A 20256-nucleotide genomic window follows, 5' to 3' on the forward strand; every position below is an offset into this window, starting at 1 on the left:
GATTTGATGGCTGGAGCTGCAGCAGCCAATTTGAAGTAGGAAGTAAGCTTATGGATGGATGGTAGGTGCTCTTGAGGAACAAGATAGATGAAGCCTGCGTCCCTGAAACAATAGAATGCCATATCAGCCTTCCTATCAGGACTTGTAAAAGAGAATTAACTTCTATCTGATTCAGCTACTGTTATTTCAGGTTTTCTGCAGCCCACCCTCATCCTAACTGCTACAGATACTATCATCTGATTTGCATAGATGAGATTCTGAATCTTTCCTCCATCAACAAGATTTTTCACCAGTCAGCTATTTTACCACCTGATGGAATTCCACCCTCTCCCATGACTGGCTATGGACCACAGTCCTAAGGCACCCTAATGACTTAAATAATTTTACCCAATGGGCAGCCCAAATTAGTAGCAGATGTCATGTCTCTTAAAACTGATGCCACAGCTCCCAACACAATCTTAAGGTAGATATAGCTGCCTCCAGAATCATTAAATGCAGATTATTAAGTGCAAGAAGCTAATATTAATTTATATTTTATGAGTTTGCAGTTCAAAATATATGTCAACATCAAAATACTTAGTATATTGATACACATCAAAATAGCAATAGCTAAACTTACTATACACTTTCTATGTGCATGGTGTATTTAATAATTATCTTCTTTAACCTTCCCAACAATCCCAGAGGGTTGATCCTATCGTTATCCTTATTTTAGACACAAGCAAGGTGAAGCTAAATGTTTTGCCCAAGTTCATACATGCAGCTCCACCCCATAAACCACTGAGTTATAGAGGTACTCCAGCCCTTGTGCATTCTCTGATTTGTTTTAATTACCAAAAGAGGGAGGGGAAAAAAAGATGTTTGCAGATTTAGTCTCAAGGAAAGTTAACCTATTAAACTGTCAAAAATACAGAGAAATAATTTCAGGGCCTCTTTTTTTATTTCTCAATAACATATATTGATGCCATCTTCATTCTTTGAAAACATGGAACACTTATATCCCAGATTTGAATATTTAGGCTTGGTTTCAACTGGGAAAAATAACTCACTCTCCTTTGGGGGAAAAAATAGGCAAACTCCAATTTTGAAGGCCACCACCATGGGCATGTATTTTCAAAAAGGAAAAAGTACAAGGCTTTCTTCCCTCAGAGAGATGCTGCTGGCTTGGCAGAGTCCGGATCCTGGGCAACTCTTAAACTGTGTGACTTTCTATTCTCATTTATAAAACATCTGCAGGAACATTGGCAAGTGTCGTATGCATTAGAAACATACTTAAATTAAGGATGGTCATCATTTATTGAATACTTAGTAAGTATCTGGCAGTGAAACAGTAAATTTTTATATATAATATTTCTCCTTAAAAGGTCTCTGAGAGGCAAGTACACATGCCCATTCTGCAGATGGAAACTAGAAGGCTCAGAAAGTGTGACTCATCTGACAAGCGGCTTCAGCACACATCTCAGAGTCCAGAGCCCCGCCCTGCACCTCTATGCTCGGCTGCTTCCTTTAGCAAGCAGGGCTACATTTCACCCTTCTCGGTCTGTTCTTTCACTCAATTTCCCAGGGTAAGGCGCTGGTTTTTAAATGTCATAAAACCATGGTATAGAACATTTTTGATCCCTAAAGAGCCCCACAATTTCTTTTCAAGAATGACGTGTTAACCTTGGGGTCTTCGACAGCCTTCAAATCCAGGAATTGCCTTCTACCTGTTTTGATTTTACTCCAAAGTAAAATCATTGAAAAGTATCATAGAACAAAGGTTTATGGTTGCATGCACTCTTAGAGATCGCCTAAGCCAGTGGTTTCAATCCTGGGAAGGGTTTGCCCAAACGGCAACCCAATGGGAAGCACATGTACGACGGTTTAAACCACCTTTGACGACTCCCTCTCTTACCCCTTCTTGGGTTTCTCTTTTGAAGTACCCTTCATAATGGTAATCGGTCACTGATTGGGTCATATCCCTAATATCCAGCCCAGGGCCCAGCCTACAGCAAACATTCGCGAAACGGATCAATGCAGACGGAAACCCAACGTGGAACCCCTTAGGTCCCCTACAGCACAGTTTGAGAACATTGCTTTAAATCAGCCTCCTAATTGTACACATGAGAAAACTGATATCAGAAGAAGGAAACTGATGGATCTAGAGACTGTAATACAAAGTGAAGTAAGTCAGAAAGAGAAAAACAAGTATCATATATTAACGCATATATGTGGAACCTAGAAAAATGGTACAGATGAACCGGTTTGCAGGGCAGAAATAGAGACACAGATGTAGAGAACAAACGTATGGTCACCAAGGGGAGAAAGCGGCGGGGGGTGGTGGTGTGATGAACTGGGAGATTGGGATTGACGTGTATACACTGATATGTATAAAATAGATAACTAATAAGAACCTGCTGCATAAAAAAATAAATAAAGCTCTTCCATGGTGGCGCAGTGGTTGAGAGTCCGCCTGCCGATGCACGGGACACGGGTTCGCGCCCCGGTCCGGGAAGATTCCACATGCCGCGGAGCGGCTGGGCTCGTGGGCCATGGCCGCTGAGCCTGCGCGTCCGGAGCCTGTGCTCCGCAGCGGGAGGGGCCGCAGAGGTGAGAGGCCCGCGTACCGCAAAAAAATTAAATAAATAAAAAAAATAAATTCCCACTGATGCTAGCATGTATGGTATCCACAACCAGGTCGAGTTCCTAAAGCAGCCAACCTCCCCCTCCGCAAGGCCAGGTGGACACATTCTGTTTTCCACTCGTGCAATCAGTTGGCCTGGCCGCCATCTTTGTTCCCTCCACAGGTCTGGAAAACATTATCACACATAGGAAACCTCTTACTAAATTCACCCAAAAGCCAGAAGTTATAGCCAAAAAGCCTACCCTTACCAAACATTAAAATCTCTCTGATAAAAAAAGCAGTCCTCCCAAATAAAATGGCCTTAAACATTATTATTGCCTCACAAAGAGACACCTAGGCCATTATCCAAACCAAATAACATATGTTCATACCTGATAAGTCTACCAATATATCATCTTTATTAAATCACAGAGAAACACAAATAAACGCCCTCAATGATCCTATCCCCAGCCTAAAACAAATGGTTCGGATCATGGGGCACTTCATTAAAAATAAAAACAAAACTGTTACTTATTTTAAAAATCATTATCTTAACTGTTCTTTTCTTTACATGTACCTTTATTACTGCTGTAGTATCTGCTTCCAGTACAGCCAGGCAGCCACCACACAGTCCAGTTTCATGCCAGCAAAACTCATTGCTGACCGCTCAGGGCATATTACAAAAAAAAAAAAAAAAAGAAAGGAAATGTAAAATTGTAAAATCCGGTCACAGAAAAGAAAATGTTGGAGGAGGTCATCAAGAGGACATGACCTCGGGTTGACCCCTGAGCTGGACCCAGGCAATTGGAGGCTCCTCCCCTTCCCCTGTCCTTGGGATGAACTCTGCCTGTCATGCCCACAGTGGGAGCTGTTTTCAAGGACGCAGTCTTGAAAGAGCATGTGTGGTTGAGACCCTTTGGATGGTGTATGTCACTGAGCCCCTTTAAGGCCTCTCTGTAAACTCAAGATTCTGACCGGCAAGTGCAGAAATCTACTGGTTTTGTTGCCTAAAACAAACTTCGTAAGTTTCCATACTTATTAAACCTGCCACCTACCAATCTGGTGTGTCTGCCTCTCTCTTGGGTCTCTTCTTGCCTCCACCTATGGGGCTGGTTTCATATTTCACCCCAAAAGCCCCTGAGGTTGCAAACCAACAACGTGTTTGTGATCTCCCTATACCCACTTGCTAGCTTATCACGGTGCTACCCAAACGTGGTGAAATAACCGGCCACCATCAGTCTCCTGCAAACCGTGGGCTCCTTGGGGGCTGGAACGATGTCGTGTCCACCTCTTTGTCCCCAGCACTTGGCACAGTATCTGACACTTAGTAGGTGCTCAATAAATTTGTGTTGGATGAATGAAGGATTGCACCTTTTCTCCAGGACTTTTCCATCTTATTGGAAATGTAGCTTAATACGCAAATAAACTACCAAGCTACAAGGAATAAAAGATTCTAAGAAAGACACAGGATTTCATAAAGGGAAGAGACAAAAGCTACACACGGGATGACAGTAACGGTTTCATGTGGGGACAGTGAGACAGCAGGGGTCAGGCTAATGGAGAGCCTTCAAGGGCACCGACTGTCCATTTGCAGAGCCTGGTGGTGGGTTTTCTAGGACTGGTGATGTGTGAGACCACAGGTATGACAGGCACGGCAGGACACTCTATTTACCTATTAGTGGGTTTTGTCCCCTTTGTGTTCCTGTTTTCCCCATTTCGAACCAGGCCTTGGATGTTTCTTTGCCTCAAAGACTTTTGCCAAAGGGAAAATTAGAAGTAGGAATTCTTTGAAATCCTGTTTCAATCCATGTACAAAGGAAAAGTGGAGAGGAGCATACTTCTGAGAACACCAGGAGGGAAAGTGACAAAAAGGATCTCTGAGGCTGGAGGTCAGCTGGAGGTCTGCAGAGGGGAGCCACCACTCAAGGGCAACACCCTAAAGAGGGGTGAGCAGGAAGGTCAAGTGTCCCTGGAATTGTGGGTTGAATAGTGTCCTCTAAAATTCACGTTCCCCTGGGAACCTCAGAATGTGATCTTATTTGGAAATAGGGTCTTTGCCCATGTCATTAATTAAATAAATTAAGATGTGGTTATACTGGATTAGGGTGGGCCCCCTAAATCCTGGTGTCCCTACAAGAGGAGAAGATACATACAGACACACAGACAGACACACACAGACTCATACAGACACACAGACACACACACATAGCCATATGAAGATAGACGCAAAGACGCTTCCGCAAGCCAAGGAAGGCCAAGGACCGCCAGAAGCCACCAGAAGCTGAGAGAGAGACAGGAGACAGATTCTCTCAGAGCTTCCAAAAGGAACCAAGCCTGCTGACACCCTGGTTTCAAAGTTCTGGCCTCCTGAACTGTGAGAAAATAAAGTTCTGCTGGTTTGGGCCACCCGGTTTGTTGCAGTGTGTACTGGCAGCCCTAGGAAACGAACACATCCAGGAAGCCTGGACCGCATGACAGGCGTGTTCAGGAGCCATGGTCCTTTACGGGTTGGGCAGGAGGCTGTGCTGATATAGTGAATGCTGCTAAGAAGCAGAGTTCCCTCGTACCAGGCCCTGTGTTAGAACTCTGGACCTTTGCATACCTCAGGGGTTGAAGAGTCCTGTGATGGATATTAGGGAAATCTTTACCAGCCCAGCAACAGGGAGATCTATGTTGATTTCAAGGACACAGAAACGTGTTCATTTAACCAGAGCTTCTGGGCTGAGTCATGTTTGCTATATAGGGTTCACAAAGAGGAAGAGTGGAAGGAAACAAGTGAGAAACATACATTGGGATCATATCAAGGAAGACCTTAATTGTTAGGCTCGGAAGTTTGGATTTACTTCCCAAGGCAATGGGAGCCATTGAAGTTTTAAGGGTTGAAAGCTTGGAAGTGACTTGGGGGAATGACTTTCTTGAAGTCAGGAAAATCACTCTGGCTGTAGTGTTATATAGGTTATCAAGTGTCTGGCTACAAGTAATAGAACCATGACCTAAAGTGGCTTAAACAAAATAACTGTATTGACTCATACAAAAGAAAGACTAGAATGTAGGCTTCAGGTACAGTGTGATCTGGGCTCTGGATATACTTAGCTTCAATTTGGCTTCCCGCAGAGGCATAAGATATCTTCCAGAGAAACTGAAATAAAAATACTTCCTTGTTCATATCCAGCTGGAAATAAAGAGTAGCTTCCCAAGGCATACTTTTAAGAACTTCTTTCCTAGAAGACCCAAGTATATTTCTATCTTGTTGATCCAAACAGGGATTAAATCTACTTATTCCTGAGCCAATTTCTGGCAAAGAGATTAGGGGAGTCATGATTGGACAAGAGTAATGAGCTGCCTTAGCTGTTGGAGCTAATATATGTGAGCAGTGTAGTGTATGGCTCTGTTTACTACTGCTGACTCAAATGCCTAGAGATTTTCCAGGTTGGAAGGGGACTGAAGAATCATGGGTCCTACGTCCCCTGTAATGCAAAATCTCCTGTAAAGGTCTCCATCCACGTATTTATTATTGACGTGGGTACATGCTGCCTGAGCAGCCTGTGCACAGTTGGATTGTTGACCTATAACGGAATGAGATCTGTCAATCAGATTCCTCTCCTGGAAAAACTAAAACTTGGAGCGGATGAACAGTTGCCACGATGTAGAGGGGCTGGGGCTACAAGCATACAGAAAACTTTTAGGGCGACCCCAGGACTTAACAGGGAATGCCTATAGGCGAGGAGAGAGCAGAGAGACAAGGAAGGGAGAGAAAGAGAAAGACAGAGAGGGCCACAGAGACAGGCTGTCATTCTCCTTCTGGGTCCCCACTTTTAGTCAGTCTGTATATCCCTACATCACTTTTTTTTTAATCTTTTTTTTAAGGAAAGTTGGGCCAGGTCCTCACAGCCTCAAGAACCCAAAGTAAAACACTGCCCAAAACCAAACACCAAGTACCCAGCAGCTCTGAACTCATCTTTGACAAGCAAGGCAGCTCTTTCCTTTTCTGCACCATCACCCAGATGGCATCAGAACCCATTAGGATTGTTCCACTCTGATGAACCAAGAAAGGGGATGGGGAAAGGATGAAATCAATTTCTTTAACCATCATTACTAAGAGCTTTGCTGTTGCTCTGAAGACATTGTGGGGCTGGGTGGGGTGATGGTGAGCATTAAATCAACGTCAGAGCTCCCAGGGAACTCACTGTGCAGACACTCCAGTCATGACTGTTACTGGCTGGCCATGTTGGGAGACACAGTGCGGGTGAGAAGCAGGAATGTTCACAGACACATAATCCTGACACATAGCCCCAGATCCGGGCTCCTGGAAACTGGCGAAGGTATCAGAAGTGCTTTCATAACATGTCATAACTCTAGGAAAGAGGCCTTCTGTGCTACCTGGTAAGAAGTACATTGTAAAAATAAAGGAAGTGGGGCTAGAAAAAGCCTCCCAGGTTAACCCACCAGAGACTGGGAAAAGATGTGTCTGATGTACATCTTTTTAGATGGATAAGCTGATGATTTATGCATGTTTCACCAGAGTTGCTTAATAAGAAATTTCCATCTCACTGTACAGTCATCTAGGGGAACTGCCAAGAACGCAGGGGGGAAACCGAGAGCCGACTCTGATTCTGGGCTGCAAAGCAAAAGAGCTGGATGGTCTGGGGCCGCTCACTTGCCCCATCTGACCTCCCTTCTGCTAGGATATAATAGGATAGTCTTAACGACGGAAGCATTTTCTATTTTGCAAAGCGCTTTTCTGTACATTATCCTATTTGATCCTTGCCATAAACAACATTTCTTTACTAATTCATCCAGGAAGTCTTTATTGAGCACCTAGCATGTAACTGGTATGAGATGGGCGCTGCAGTCAGCCGGGAGCAAAACCCGACGCATTCCCTCCCCACAGCAAGCTGAATCAGATCAGATCAGAAGGCAAACGCCGCCGATTATACAATCAGGAAAATCCACAGGGCGCCGGAGGCAGTTGTCCCCGTGAAGACAGCAAGAGGACCACTTTTACATTTGGATACTTGGACCCGGTTGATGTTCCGAGCCAGGCCCCCAGGTGCTGAGTCTGAGAGGTCCATGTCAGAAGGTTCCCATGGCTGGAAGACGCTGCCGCTGCAGAGAACAGAAGTTGATGTTCCTGGGAACCCTCTCTGCTCCCCTCGCCCCAAACACTAAAGCATTTTGGGGAATGCCAAGTGCGGTGGACGCCCTGACTCACATCTCAGAAAGAGCAAAGCCCACACGATGCTTCCAGGCAGGCCAGAAGGTTCACCTCCACCCCCCTCTAGAACTGAAACAAAAACCAATACATTCAGGCAAGAGGTCTCAGGTCACGAAATACCCAAAACTTTTCTCGCAAACTCCCAGAGGGCAGGAAACTTAGCCAGGCAGCAGGGCCCGGGTGCAGCTTGGCAGGGTTCCTGCTCCTTGAAGAACTCTTGCAGATCCGCATGCTTTTTGTTTCGGCTCCCCCCCCCCCCACCGGCCCTATTCTCTTTTCCTTCCCCTTCTAGTAGGGAATTTTCTCACTCTCTCCCCTGCCCCTTTTAATCGTTATCTCTTCTGCTCTGAATATGTCTTTTTCTCCTTCAACTCCCAGAAGTCTTCTGCATACCACCACCCCATTCTCTAGGGCAGGCCTCCCCCAGCTGTGGGCAGGGAACCTGGTGCCGGAGAAATCCACCATTCACACAACACACTTTTATTGAGCATTTACTATATGCTAAGTAGAGGTTTTAATGTTGGACATACATGAATTCACTTAATCATCACAGCAACCTTGTGAGATGGACAGTATTAAGCCCATTTACACAAATGAAGAAACTGAGGCACAGAGTTAGTAGGCTTAGGGATTCTGAAACTAGCCTAATTTTGTTGCAGGAAGGGGGACCCCTCGCAGGGCCCGAGAGTAGGCTCTTAGTCTAACACCCGGAAATGAACTGTCCGGGGAGACACACGTGCTGACGAAGCAAGAGACTTTATTGGGAAGGGGAACCCGGGTGGAGAGCAGGAGGGTGAGGGAACCCAGGAGGACGGCTCTGCTACATGGCTCGCAGTCTCAGGTTTTATGGTGATCGGGTTAGCTTCCGGATTGCCTCTGGCCAATCATTCTGATTCAGGGTCCTTTCTGGTGGCGTGGGCATCGCTCAGCCAAGATGGATTCCAGCGAGGAGGATTCTGGGAGGTTGGTAGGCCATGTGGACTGGCATCTCCTTTAGACCTTTCCCGGATTCCGGTTGTTGGTGGCTTGTTAGTTCTGTGATCCTTACCAGGACCTCCTGTGATAGAATAACTCATGCAAACTGTTACTGTCTTTGCCTGGCCAGGGCTGGTGCTTTCAGTCAGTGTTTCCCCCAACGATTTCACACATCCAGGGAGTGGCAGGTTTGAACCAAGAAGTCGGGTCCAGCTGGTCCTGGTCTGAAGCACACACTACACATTCCTCTGATGAAGAGCTAACGAGCTCTCTGACTCCACTGCAGAAGGCTGACCTCTGCGACTGGGGCAAGGGAAGCTGAAAGAATTAACTGACCCCGAGGCCAAGCTATACCTTTTTCCTCTTAGCATTCCTCAGGAAAACTGTGAAAGAGGACAAACCCCAATAAGGGGATAAGAACTGTAAAACCAGATTTTTTGGTAACGCCTCTTAAATCCTGTGTCCTGCACGTACGTAGCCTTGGGACTGGCATTCTGCCATTGAGCAAGACGCCTCCAGCGCGCACACTTCCCTGTAAAGAAGGAAGGGCAAAAACCGCGCAAACCTGACCCTGAAAGGGGGCCCGGTCCTCGAAGCCCCAGCCCCAGGAACCCTTTGGGGTTGGCTCCTGCCTGGGGTCCGGCTGCCCAGAGCTTGACCTGCTCTGGATCACGCTGCAGCCTCCGCATCTGGGAGGAAAAAAACAGCGGCGGGCAGGAGGGCCAGGGCGGGGGCCGGGCCGCGGTGGCGCCTCCGCGGCTCTTATCTGGGCCCCCGCCCGAGCCTCACCGGCTCCCTAGCCCCACTCCTCCCCTCCCTCTCCCTAAATCCCACCGCGAGTCCCGCGCCCTTAGAGGAAGGGGGTGGCTTTGCCCAGCCGCCAGCAGGGGGGATCGGCCCCTTCTCGCTACCATGCACCCGACTCGGGCTCTTCAGAGCCCGTCCTCTCGCAGGGCGCCGTCACCTCCTCCGCGGGGCTGATACCCCGGCCCCCCTGGCCTCTCTTCCCCAGCCTTCCCACCCTGAAGGCGGCGGCCCCGGCGCGAAGTGTCGCCGAGACGTCCCCGCAGAGCCCCTCTCGGGGCGGCGATCCGGTCCCCGCGCCCGAGCCGACAGCAGTCCACGTGGCTCGGAGCTCTATATTCGGCTCGCAGGCAGCCCAGAGCGTGCGGAAACCCGACCGCGTCCGGGTGGAGGGAGTGACGCGAGGAGAGCGCCGGGCGGCGAGGGGCGGGCGCTGGGCGGAGGAAGGGGAGGGCCGCGCGCAGGAGAGGCGCCCGCCCGGCTCCGGCGCGCGCCCCGGCTCCTGGCCGCGGCCGGCCCCTTCCCGGCCCGCCCGCCTCCCCCTTCCGTTACACCCGGGGGAAGGTGTTCCCGAGACCGCTCCCATCCTCACCCCGCCTCCCCGCTTCCCCGGCTCCAGCCTCCGCCGGCGGAGCTCCACTATGCCAGACAGTTTCGACACTTTGCAAAGACAAAGACCAGAGGAAGGAGAACGAAGAGGAAGAGGAGGAGAGAGAGGAGAAAGGGGCGATGTGAGCTGGGAACGGGGCGAGTGTTCGGGACACCCCCTTTTGATTCTCCTCCGAATCCCCTCATCCCCCGAAGCCCAGGAAACTTTCGCGTGTCTCCGGCCGCGGTGAGTGAGCGCGCGGAGCCGGGGGTGCGCGGGGGGCTGCATCCACCGGAGTTGGGGTCCGGCAGTTTCGCTTGTGTTCTCCGAGTGGAGGGGCGATTGTCCGCACCCGGGGACAGAAGTGGTGGGGAAGGATCCAGGAGGGTGTGACAGGAGGGTGGAAGTGGGTTGAAGACCTCAGGTGCCGGGAGGGAGGAAGGCAAATGTAGGAAGACCTCTTCCTTAGCAGCGGTGTCGCCGGGGTCTTTGGGAGAGGAAGGAGGTCGCAGAAGAGGGTCGGGCTCAGGGGTTTACAGCCGTTTCAAAAGCAGCTGTTGGGTGCTCAACGGGGAGCCTACACCGGGTCTGGGGCAGCGGTCCCCGGGGTGGCCCCAGTGACATTGCACTCGGCGCGCCGGGCTGGCATCTCCCCGGTGCGGGCCGCCGAAAGGCGGAGTGGCCAACGGGGTCGCCCTCCGGCGCTTTAGAGCGGAACCAGGGGTGCTGGGGCGCGCGGAGGCCGCCCAGTGATCCGGTCGGGCGGCCGAGGGATGGTATCCGGATGGTGCTTCCAAATCCGCTGCGAGCAGGCGCAGATCGAGGAGGTGGCCATCGCCCCCGGGGACACCGCAGGCCCGCATTGCTCCGGATACGGTGGAGAGGTTGGCACCCGGGACAGGACGGCTGGACGTGGCGTGGTGGACAGGGTGGGCGAAGGGGAGCGTGGCGGGGGTGGTGCCCGTGGCGACTTGAAACTGGGTCCGCCCCAGTCCCGGTAGGCGCCGCAGCTGCCGCGAAATAATCTGACAAAAGTTAGCAACTTGTCTGCGTCTCGGGTGTGTGACCCGCGCGGCGTAGGGGCCGCTCCTTGGGAGAGCGCAGGAGCGGTGAGCGGTGCCACCGGGGCATAGCGCCCTGATGGGGGTACAACCTGATTCGGAATCGGGACAGGGGCGCAATTTCTAGCTCCTCCTTTCACTAAGCGAGAGTGTGTTTGAACTTGACCTTGCGGGAGGAAGCGAGGCTGAACTTGACGTGGGGACTGAGGCTGCTCCCCAGCTGGGCGCCTTCGCTGTATCCCGAGGCCTGGTCTCCTGGGAAGGGTGTTGGGATTATCTGGGCTCTGCTCTTCCGCCGGAGACCTGAGTCTCTCCTCCCTCCTACGCGAGGGTCCCAAACCGCACCTTCACGCTCGGGGCTTGGTGGGGTCGCTGGGCGAGCGGACACGTGCCCGCTCAGAAGTCTGCGAGTGGTTGGGGGCTGGGCGGGTTCTGCGTGTCCCACAGAGGGAGACAGCCTTGACCCTGAGGGCAGTGACCTCCTCACTGCGTCGTCGCCGCATCAGGCATCCGCCGGGCTTTCACGTGCCCACGTCCGGGGACCTCTCGCCTCTTCCGGCTCATCCCCCTCCCAGGTCCCACGCCACGCGGATTTGTGCAGAGATGGTTCCCCAGGGAGACTGCGAGCACCCGCTCCCGCTCTGCGGCTGTGTGCCTGTGAGCGCGTGTGTGCGTGTGCGTGTGTGTGTGTGTGTGTGTGTGTGTGTGTGTTGAGGTGGCGGGGGGCGGTACTCGCCAGCGGGGAAAATGAGGTCGGGGAACGAGGTTGTACAGCCGTCGCGCCTGGCACACAGTAGGTACGTATGAAGGCTGTCTGAAAAGGCCTCTTCGAGGGAAGGCGCTGGCAGAGGCCGGGACGTCCCTTCCCTCTTTCTCCCCACGTTTACTATTCATTTCGCATCTATCTACCCAGCCCAGCGCTTTTGGCTTCTAGACGTACCTTGCGCACCCACTACGTGCTGGGCTCAGAGATGCGCTCTTCTTAGACGCTGGGGCGAAGCCGCCAGGTTTTCTTTCCCGGGAGCTGCGGGAGAGCGTTCCCGACGTTCGGAAAAGGCAAGGTGCACTGCCCCCTGCCGACTACTCTAGAGATTGCATCTTGGTTCCGAGGCCGGAAGGGGCGCGGAGGCAAGGGTGCCTTGGGTCGCGCCCTGCACCTCCGGTTCCTACCCCCAAACACCATGGCCCGGCCTTTTTCTGAAATCCTGCGGTTAGCTGAAAAGACCGACCCGAGAGTTCACCATAACATGCCCCGATCTGGGTGCGGAGTGGGGGTAAAACGGGGTCATTGCTCTTACCTTACAAATACGTTATGCAAGATAAACATTAAGTGTAATTGAGTGTGTGTGTATAAATAGATATATATACGTATGTTCACATACTACATATGTGTATGTATATATTCACATGCCTCGATTTCAAGTTTGGGGGAAAGGAATTTCATCGTAAGAAAAATTTATTTTGCTGAATACGTGACCGAATAAGTAGGGGGTCCTTTCCCGACCTTTGAACTATCCCACAGGCGTGGGAATATGCTGCCCCTGTGTTGTGCTAGGCCTGCATTTGCTGTCCAGGTCTGCGCTGGGGCAAGGCCAGGGCCTGGGCCCCAGCAGAGTCTTACCTTCACTTCCCTCCGCTGGCGGGGGGGTTAGCAGCCCCCTGGAGCACTGGGTTTAGAGAAAAAAAAAACCAGGAAGTGTTGCCAGAAGTGATGGCGGAGGAATTTCTCTAAGGGCTGAAGATTACGTTCCTGCAAGCTCTATCAGCAGCCGGAAGCTGGCTCTTAAGCAGCCCCCTGCTGACCTTAGGACTGCTTCCACTTTGGCGGTACAGGCCGGGCACGCCCCGGCTGGGCTCACCAGCACCTGAAGTCCTGAAGTCGGGGACCTGCCTAGTACCGGTCGTCAGAGCCTTCTGGTGCCCCAGCTTTGGTGGGCTGGATCCACCGGTGGGCCGAGTGGCGAGCGTTCCTCGGAGGTCCTGGGGCCTCGCGGGTGCGTGGGACCCTGCGCCAGGTGGGTGTCCCTCTCCTCTCTCCACCACCAGCCCTGGGAACCTCACCTGGAGACAAGCTGTCTGCAGCCCCGTAGGAAGGGGCCCCTTAATCTTCTGGTCAGTTAACTCTGTCTGAATCCGTTGTTGACTCAAAGGCATTATATTTGGACAGGGCTTTTGCCTTGCAGAATCGAAACCTTAACCCTCTCCTAGGTCCCCTCCCATACCACAAAAAGCAGCCAAGAAAGCAAAAAATAAAATCGACCAGTTATCTTGTCCATACACGGCTTCCCAGTGAGTTCTCCGTATGCATCTGAACACACACACCGCGGGCCGGAGGAAGAGCTGGCTTGGTCACAAAGAATTACTCTAGAATAAGGCTTCCATACACTTTGGTCAGTTATGGAACCCTGTGGAACCTCCAGCACTGCCAACCCCCTTGCAGAGCGGAGGATCTGGGCGCTCTCTTCTGCTCAGTTTGGTCCTTGGAACCCAGCCTTGGGCCCCAGCAAGACCCTGCGTTCTAGCCCCAGGGCCAGCACTCAATTATGTGACCACTTAAAACCCAGACTGTTTCAGGCTCTGGGTCTGTGTCACTCTGGGCAATGAGCGGTGTGGAGCTCTGCTGACATTACCTCGGGGGCATTAGGGCCTTTCTTTGCGAAAACAGTGCCCCCCTCCCATGTGCTTTTGCCTCCAGCTCCATCCTCAGAATGCTCCAGGCATCCCTGGCATCACAGACAACCTAGCCCACCCCATGCCAACTGTGTACCCCCTTTCACTCCTGGAGCCTTGAGAAGCCCACCCTCACTTGGCAAAGTTATTCTCCAGCGATTCGCAGCATTGGGTACGGAGACAAGGCCCAGAAGCTTCCGGCTCTGGGGTGACATCTGTAAGGACTCTCCAATGATGCATGTTGCAAATAGGGACCACAGGGACCGCTCCAGGACCTAGGTGGTTCCCACGGTAAGAGCTGAGATGTTCTTAGAAATCATTTTGTTCAACTAACTCTTTCATTTTATGCAAAAATACTGAGGCCCCGTGGAGAGGTCACGGGGACCTGCAGTGACAGAGCTGATCTAGACTGCTGGCTGGTCTCAAACTTTAAATAGATCAGCTGTCTGGGCTCCCCCTTCCCCAAGCCCACTCATTTCCATACACTTATGTCTCTTTTTCATTGTTGGAGACAAATAAATCCTTGGAGATGAAGCTAAATCCGGCCTCTGTACCCTGACACTGAATTAACTCTCGGAGACAGAGTTTTGGGTGAAGTAGAAAAGAATAGCTTTATTGCTTTGCCAGGCAAAGGGGGCCACAGCGGGCTAATGCCCTCGGAACTATGTGTCCCAACCTGGAGGGGGTAGTGAGAAGTTTTATGGTAATGGTTCAGAGAGGGCGTGATCAGCTGGTGGCCATTCTTCTGACTGGTTGGTGGGGAGGTAGGTGGGAGTCGGCATCATCAACCTTCTGGTTCCACCTGGTTGGATTGTTTCGGTTGAACCAACATTTATTAGGAACTTATTGTCTCCCAGGCACCATGCAAGGTGCTAGAACTATAGAGATGGAGGGACATGTGGTCAGTCCTTGTTCCCTCCATCCCCACCCCGCCAGAGGTCACGGTGTCGTGGGGAGGTGCATGGGGACATGAAGAGTTACTCTACAGTGGGGGTTTGCACTAGAGCAGAAATACGTACTGGCCGAGGCAGGGTTTCGACAGAGAAGAAAAGGGATTCCTCTACCTGGGGGACCCATGGAAAGATTCATTGAGGAGACAACCCACGGGTACCTTGGGGAATTCTTCCAGGCACAAGTCAGACTGCAGGAGAGCAAGAGTGTTTTCTTGAATGCATAGAACTGGTATCGAGTCAAAGTGGCGTGTGCCCTGTGTGCGCAAGAAAAATAAAGTAAAATGACAATAACAAGAGGTCTTTTATGCATGGTTCAGCAGAGGGGAGGGAACTGGGGATTTTAGGGGTTCGGTGCTTTGGCCCCCGGTTCCCGTGCTGATCTCCGGTTTGCTTCTGTGGGATTCATCCTTGCTACTCAGCCAGGGTGCAGGTCCCTGGGCCCTGCAGTCCTCCAAGGGCTCTGGGCTTCAGAGGGATGGTGTGTAAGAATGCCAGTGGCTGCGTTGGCTTAAAAAATACAATTCGATGCTTTCTCTCTAATGCTCGGTTGGAGGAGCTGATTTGGGAGAGTGCAGTGAAATGGCACAGCGGCAGCGTGGGGGCGGAAAGCGCCCAGGTTTTCAGGATCACGCCGCCCAGGTCGAGCTGGGTGAGCTCGGGCAAGCCCTGCACCTCCGTTGGCCAAATCTGAGTTGCAGGTGGGCGATTATCCCCCCAGGAAGTGGGCCACTATGAGGATGAAGCAAGGTCATGCGTGAGAGGATATTGCCTGTGGGGCTGGGCTCCCAGAGCCCCCCGGGACCCAGTTAATAACAGTCTGGTTCCAGAGGGTTCTAAGAGGAAGTGCTGCTGGCTGGAGATACTGCCTCGGGACAGAGCACGTGGGAATAGAAGAGGTGACTGGAGGTGGAACGTTTTGGGAAGCTCATGGAAGAACACTTGAAACCCGAGGCTGGCTTTAATGTTCAGTGGTGGGTAAAAAACCCACCCTGGAAGCAGCGAGGCAGAATAGCTGGGTTGGGGTAGTAGCATTCTTTTCTCATTCCTGCAGGTTGCCTAAGCGTTTAAAGTTTTCTTTTTCCCTTGGGCATGACCTGGAGGGTTCCCGGGAGCGGTGGCACCTGGGTTGGGGGAGAGGGATGCTCTGCGCCCGGAGCCTGTCCTGGCTCAGGTGGCCTGGCTGGTCAGCAGGCCGTGTGGCACGTGTCAAAGTTGAAGGCACCTGGAGTGGACTCTGTAGTGTCAACCCAGGGACAAGCGTTAGAGGGACGGCCCTGGTGTCAGGATATTTCCTCCCGTTAGGGGCACCGCTGGCCCAGGGTTCAGAAGCGCCCCACCCGAGTACCGACCCTATTCTACTTGCTGCCGCCCATGACCTTGGGGACATCATTTGTCGATGGAAAAAAAGGCACAACCTAGAAGTCGAGGTTGATAATTATGGGTTTTTTTGGTGGACTTTCTGAGGAATTCAAGCCGGGGAGACAGCTTCTCAGATCGCTCTGAGGGACTGCCCCAAGTAGGTCAGGGAGGAACCAGGATGTAGGGGGGTTTTTGCCACAAAGACCAGGTAGTTCGAACATCAAAAGATTACCACTAATGAGAGAAAACCAGACATCTCAAGTGAATGAATTTGGCACTTTTCTGTGTATGGGAAGATGCGTGTCTGGGCTCATTGAAATCATTCCTTTGATGTGCATCTCAGCTCTCTAGGGCAAGTATCCTGTCCTTTCCCCTCCTGAGTCCCCTCAGGATGTACCTTTAGGGGTGGCTGCAGGGTCTGAGGGTTTGTTGCCATCCTGAGCTCCCTCAGGGGTGACTGGAGTGTCTTGACGGCTGCAGCATCCTTTATTTGCTGATACGGCAGCAGCATTTTTCATCCACACACTTAAGCTCTGAATCTCCATTTCCTCAAGTAGTAGAGGGTGATATAAATCCCCCAAGACAGGATGAGGCCGATGAACAGGCTTCTTGATTATAAATGGAGTAACATCTACTTCTTATTAAATGTTCAGTGTGTGCCCAGCGCAGTGGCAAGTCTTCTAAACTTCAGATCGTTTTGTGTCCAGTAGAAAGGATGTGCACTCACACTGAGTGGAGAGTTCTAGTAAAGAGTGTTTCACAGAGCTGGGAGCAGTATTTAGGGAAATCAGTAAGGGGTGTAGCAGTACCTGGGCCCAGTGACCACGCGCCACCATTCCCATCCCCCCCAGAGGAGGCAGAGGGAGGGATGGGGGAGAGGAACCAGGAGAGCACGGCAGTAGGAGCTGATCGAAGCTTGTGGAAGAGCCTCCCCCTTCCCCCTGGCGGGGAGGGGACAGGAGGATGCACTCTGCCACCCGGCTCTGTCCTGCCTGCCCCCACAATCCCTGTGTCACCGAGAGACGAGCCCTCCCAGCAGCCAGAGGCCACGGGCCTCCTTGTTGGAGCTTCTCAAGGACATGACGGGATGAAGACGGGTCACCCCCGCACTCACAGCCGTTGGCATCTGACCCTGTTTGGACCTCCGTTCGTCTCTTCTGTGTGCTCCACTGGGATCAGGGCCCTCCGCATTTTGCAGACGTACCCAAGGTCACATGGTCTTGCCCACACCCGGATCTTCCGTGTGCCTGGAATTACCCTCCTGGGAAGTAGGTGACTCCTGGGGAAGGAATAAGCCCATATTTCCAGCTGCCTTGAAGCCCCATCACACACCTTCCTCCGCTCACCCTTTGGAGCTCCCACCACCCACCCTTCCCACCTTGAACTGTACAGGTGAGGAAGTTGAAGGTCAGTCAGGTGAGCAGGTCCACATGGGCTTAAGATACGGCCTCTGGCCATGGTGGGGCCGCCTCCCTGCATCCCGGCCCCTCGGGGTCTTGCTGTCTCTACCTCGCCCCCTTCTCCCTCCATCCACTTGGCCGAGTCTGAGAACAGGGGCAAAAAAATCCCATAAACTAAGTCTCAGCATCTCCACTGGATCCTAGAGTCAACTTAGGGAACCAAAACTTTATCATCGTAACAACGCAATACAACACAGCACAACATAACACAACACAGCAGCACATAACAACCACAGGTGCCAGTTACAGTTCATGCAAAGTAAGTGTGGATGAACCTGACCGGAAACAGACTTGGCCGAGAACTAGCTTTTAGCATTATTAGGAAGCCAGAGAGCGCCGCCCCAGGGGAGGCTTAGAGCATCAAGGTGGGGTTCTGCTGGTGAGACTCAGGTAGTCACATAACAGTGGAACCTCCAGAAGGGAGCTGTCAGCCAATAACTCAGACACTTTGCTAGATAATTTCCCTGCTATTTAATTATTTTGCCTGTCAATGATTTTCTTCCAGGGGAGGGAGTCAGCTGGTACATGGAGTTAAAAGTCATAGAACAACTGCACGAATAGAGTTTAGGAGAAAGCAAAGAGGAGAGGAGAAAGCTGCAGGCAGTCTTGGGACAGGGAAGCTTGCCTGTACATTTCTGGGGGTAAAGTGATGAACTGTCAGCAGAGAGGTTACTGTGTGTGTTCTGTCCTTGAGAAGGATTTCAAAGACTACAGTTTCACTTGTTGGATTTTCTAGAAAACCCCGAGAGTTCAACCTTGGAGCCTAGCGATAGGGGGTCTCTGGGTTCCCCTGTGCTCAGGGCCTGCCATCAGCACTTCTACCTCCACTGAGCTGAGATGTACACATTCCCTCCTCAGTTAGAGCTGATATTTCTTGAATACTAGATCCCTAGTCTTTATAACAGCCCTGTAAATCACTGTTTCGTACTTTTTTCCTAACCTATTTTACTGATGTGGAAACAGGCTCACAGAAGTGAAGCCACTTGCCCAAGGTCACATAGCTAGAAAGTGGCAGAGCCAGAATTCATGATGGTTCCGTATCTGCCCGAAGCCCAAGATCTCAGGCAGCATATGCTGTGCGATTCCCAGGATCGTCCTGTGTCTCTAGATCAGGGGAACCAGGAAGGGGGGCAGCTGCCCCGGGAGATGCAGCTATGAAACACATCATACCAGGTATCTGTTCCCAACCGTAGCCCAAGACGTGCGCCATCCCACCCGACAGGCATGACATATGGACCCAGGTTCTGTGACATCCTTTTTGGAAGGAGGTTCTAATTTTTCTCCACGTGCTCTTTGCCGAGGCCTGGGGCTCCAGGCCTTTTCCCCGATTCACCCATTTGGGGCTGGTTGGATGGCTTTATTTAGCCCTCGATAGTCTGGCTGGATTCTCAGATCTCCACAGGATCCCTGCGTTGCTGATTGCAAGCACCCATCCTTTGACTTGTCCACATAAGTTGAATTCAGAGAGCCCCACGGTGCCTGGGGATTGAGGAAGGACTGAGCAGGAAGGCTTGGTATAAAGTTTGTCATCAGGGTGTAGAAACCTACCCAGGTCCCTAGACAGGTGTCTCTTGGCAATCTGCTTCAAGCAAAATGAACAGTAAACATTGCTGTTGCAACACTGAAAACTTGCCTTTGAATAACATCTTCACAGTGGAGAGAAGTGTTTGTTGTTCCGGTTACTTGAAAACGCTGTTAATCCTACCACCTGGTGGAGAGTTTGATGGATAAAAACTGTTGCTTGGGAAACATGTTAGTTGCCACCAACAAGAATGTTTTAGTGGGGGGTATTCCTGGGTGTTTCTGAAGCGTATCCTTAAATTTTAAACTTCAGTCTTTTGGCAAAAAGGAAATTAAAATGAAAAGGAGAGATTAGAAGGTAGCGCGGCTGTGTACCACACTTGAGGGAAATTTCAAATGAAAAACACACCTTTCAGAATGGTCTGAAGAATTGGTTCCAACATAAGAGCTGCTTCTGTTTTTCTGTCTGTAACCTATGAAAGGGAAGAGACTGAGGTAAGTGAAAATCATTTGTGAACTGCAGGACTATAGAAATGAAACTGATGTCTCTACAATACCAAACATCCAAACAAGGAGAAAAAAACGTACTGGCCCTGGGGACAGTTTGGAATATCAGAATACCCCTGCATCATTGGGAACCTGCCCCTGGGATGGAGTAAACGGGTTTTCTCTTTTTCTCTGAACATAAGCTGTAACCGTTATAGGAGAGGTTGGAAGGAAGTTGTGTGTGAGTCAGTTGAATGACAGCAAGTTACAAAGGTTGCACATTTAAAGAGCGTGAAATCAGAAGGAATTGTAAAATCCAAGCATTTGCAAAGATCCTTAGCAGCGCCCTTGTTCAGCCTTCCTCTTCTAGACTTCAGTTATTTATCGACCGAGTCATTCACTGATTCACTCAATAGAAGTACTGGCTCTACCACTTCCTTGCTGTGTGACCTTCAGTGTGTTTCATAACCTCTCTGTGCCTCTATTGCCTCATCTATAAAATATGGATAATAATAGTACCTACATCTTGGTGGGTACTAAATACTTGGAAAGTGTTTAGAA

General features: G+C 51.0%; 1 protein-coding gene across 1 annotated transcript in view; it reads left to right on the forward strand.

Annotated features, from left to right (window-relative positions):
* The first annotated feature begins 8167 nt into the window (after positions 1–8167).
* Positions 8168–20256, forward strand: part of ST3GAL1 (ST3 beta-galactoside alpha-2,3-sialyltransferase 1) — an 89705-nt gene continuing 77616 nt past the window's right edge. The window contains exon 1 of the mRNA XM_079901272.1: positions 8168–10431. The gene's annotated coding sequence lies outside the window, so the exon portion shown is untranslated. The remainder of the gene's footprint in view (positions 10432–20256) is intronic.

The sequence above is a fragment of the Stenella coeruleoalba genome (assembly GCF_951394435.1).
Source record: "Stenella coeruleoalba genome assembly, chromosome: 17".
In the NCBI taxonomy this organism is placed as follows: domain Eukaryota; kingdom Metazoa; phylum Chordata; class Mammalia; order Artiodactyla; family Delphinidae; genus Stenella; species Stenella coeruleoalba.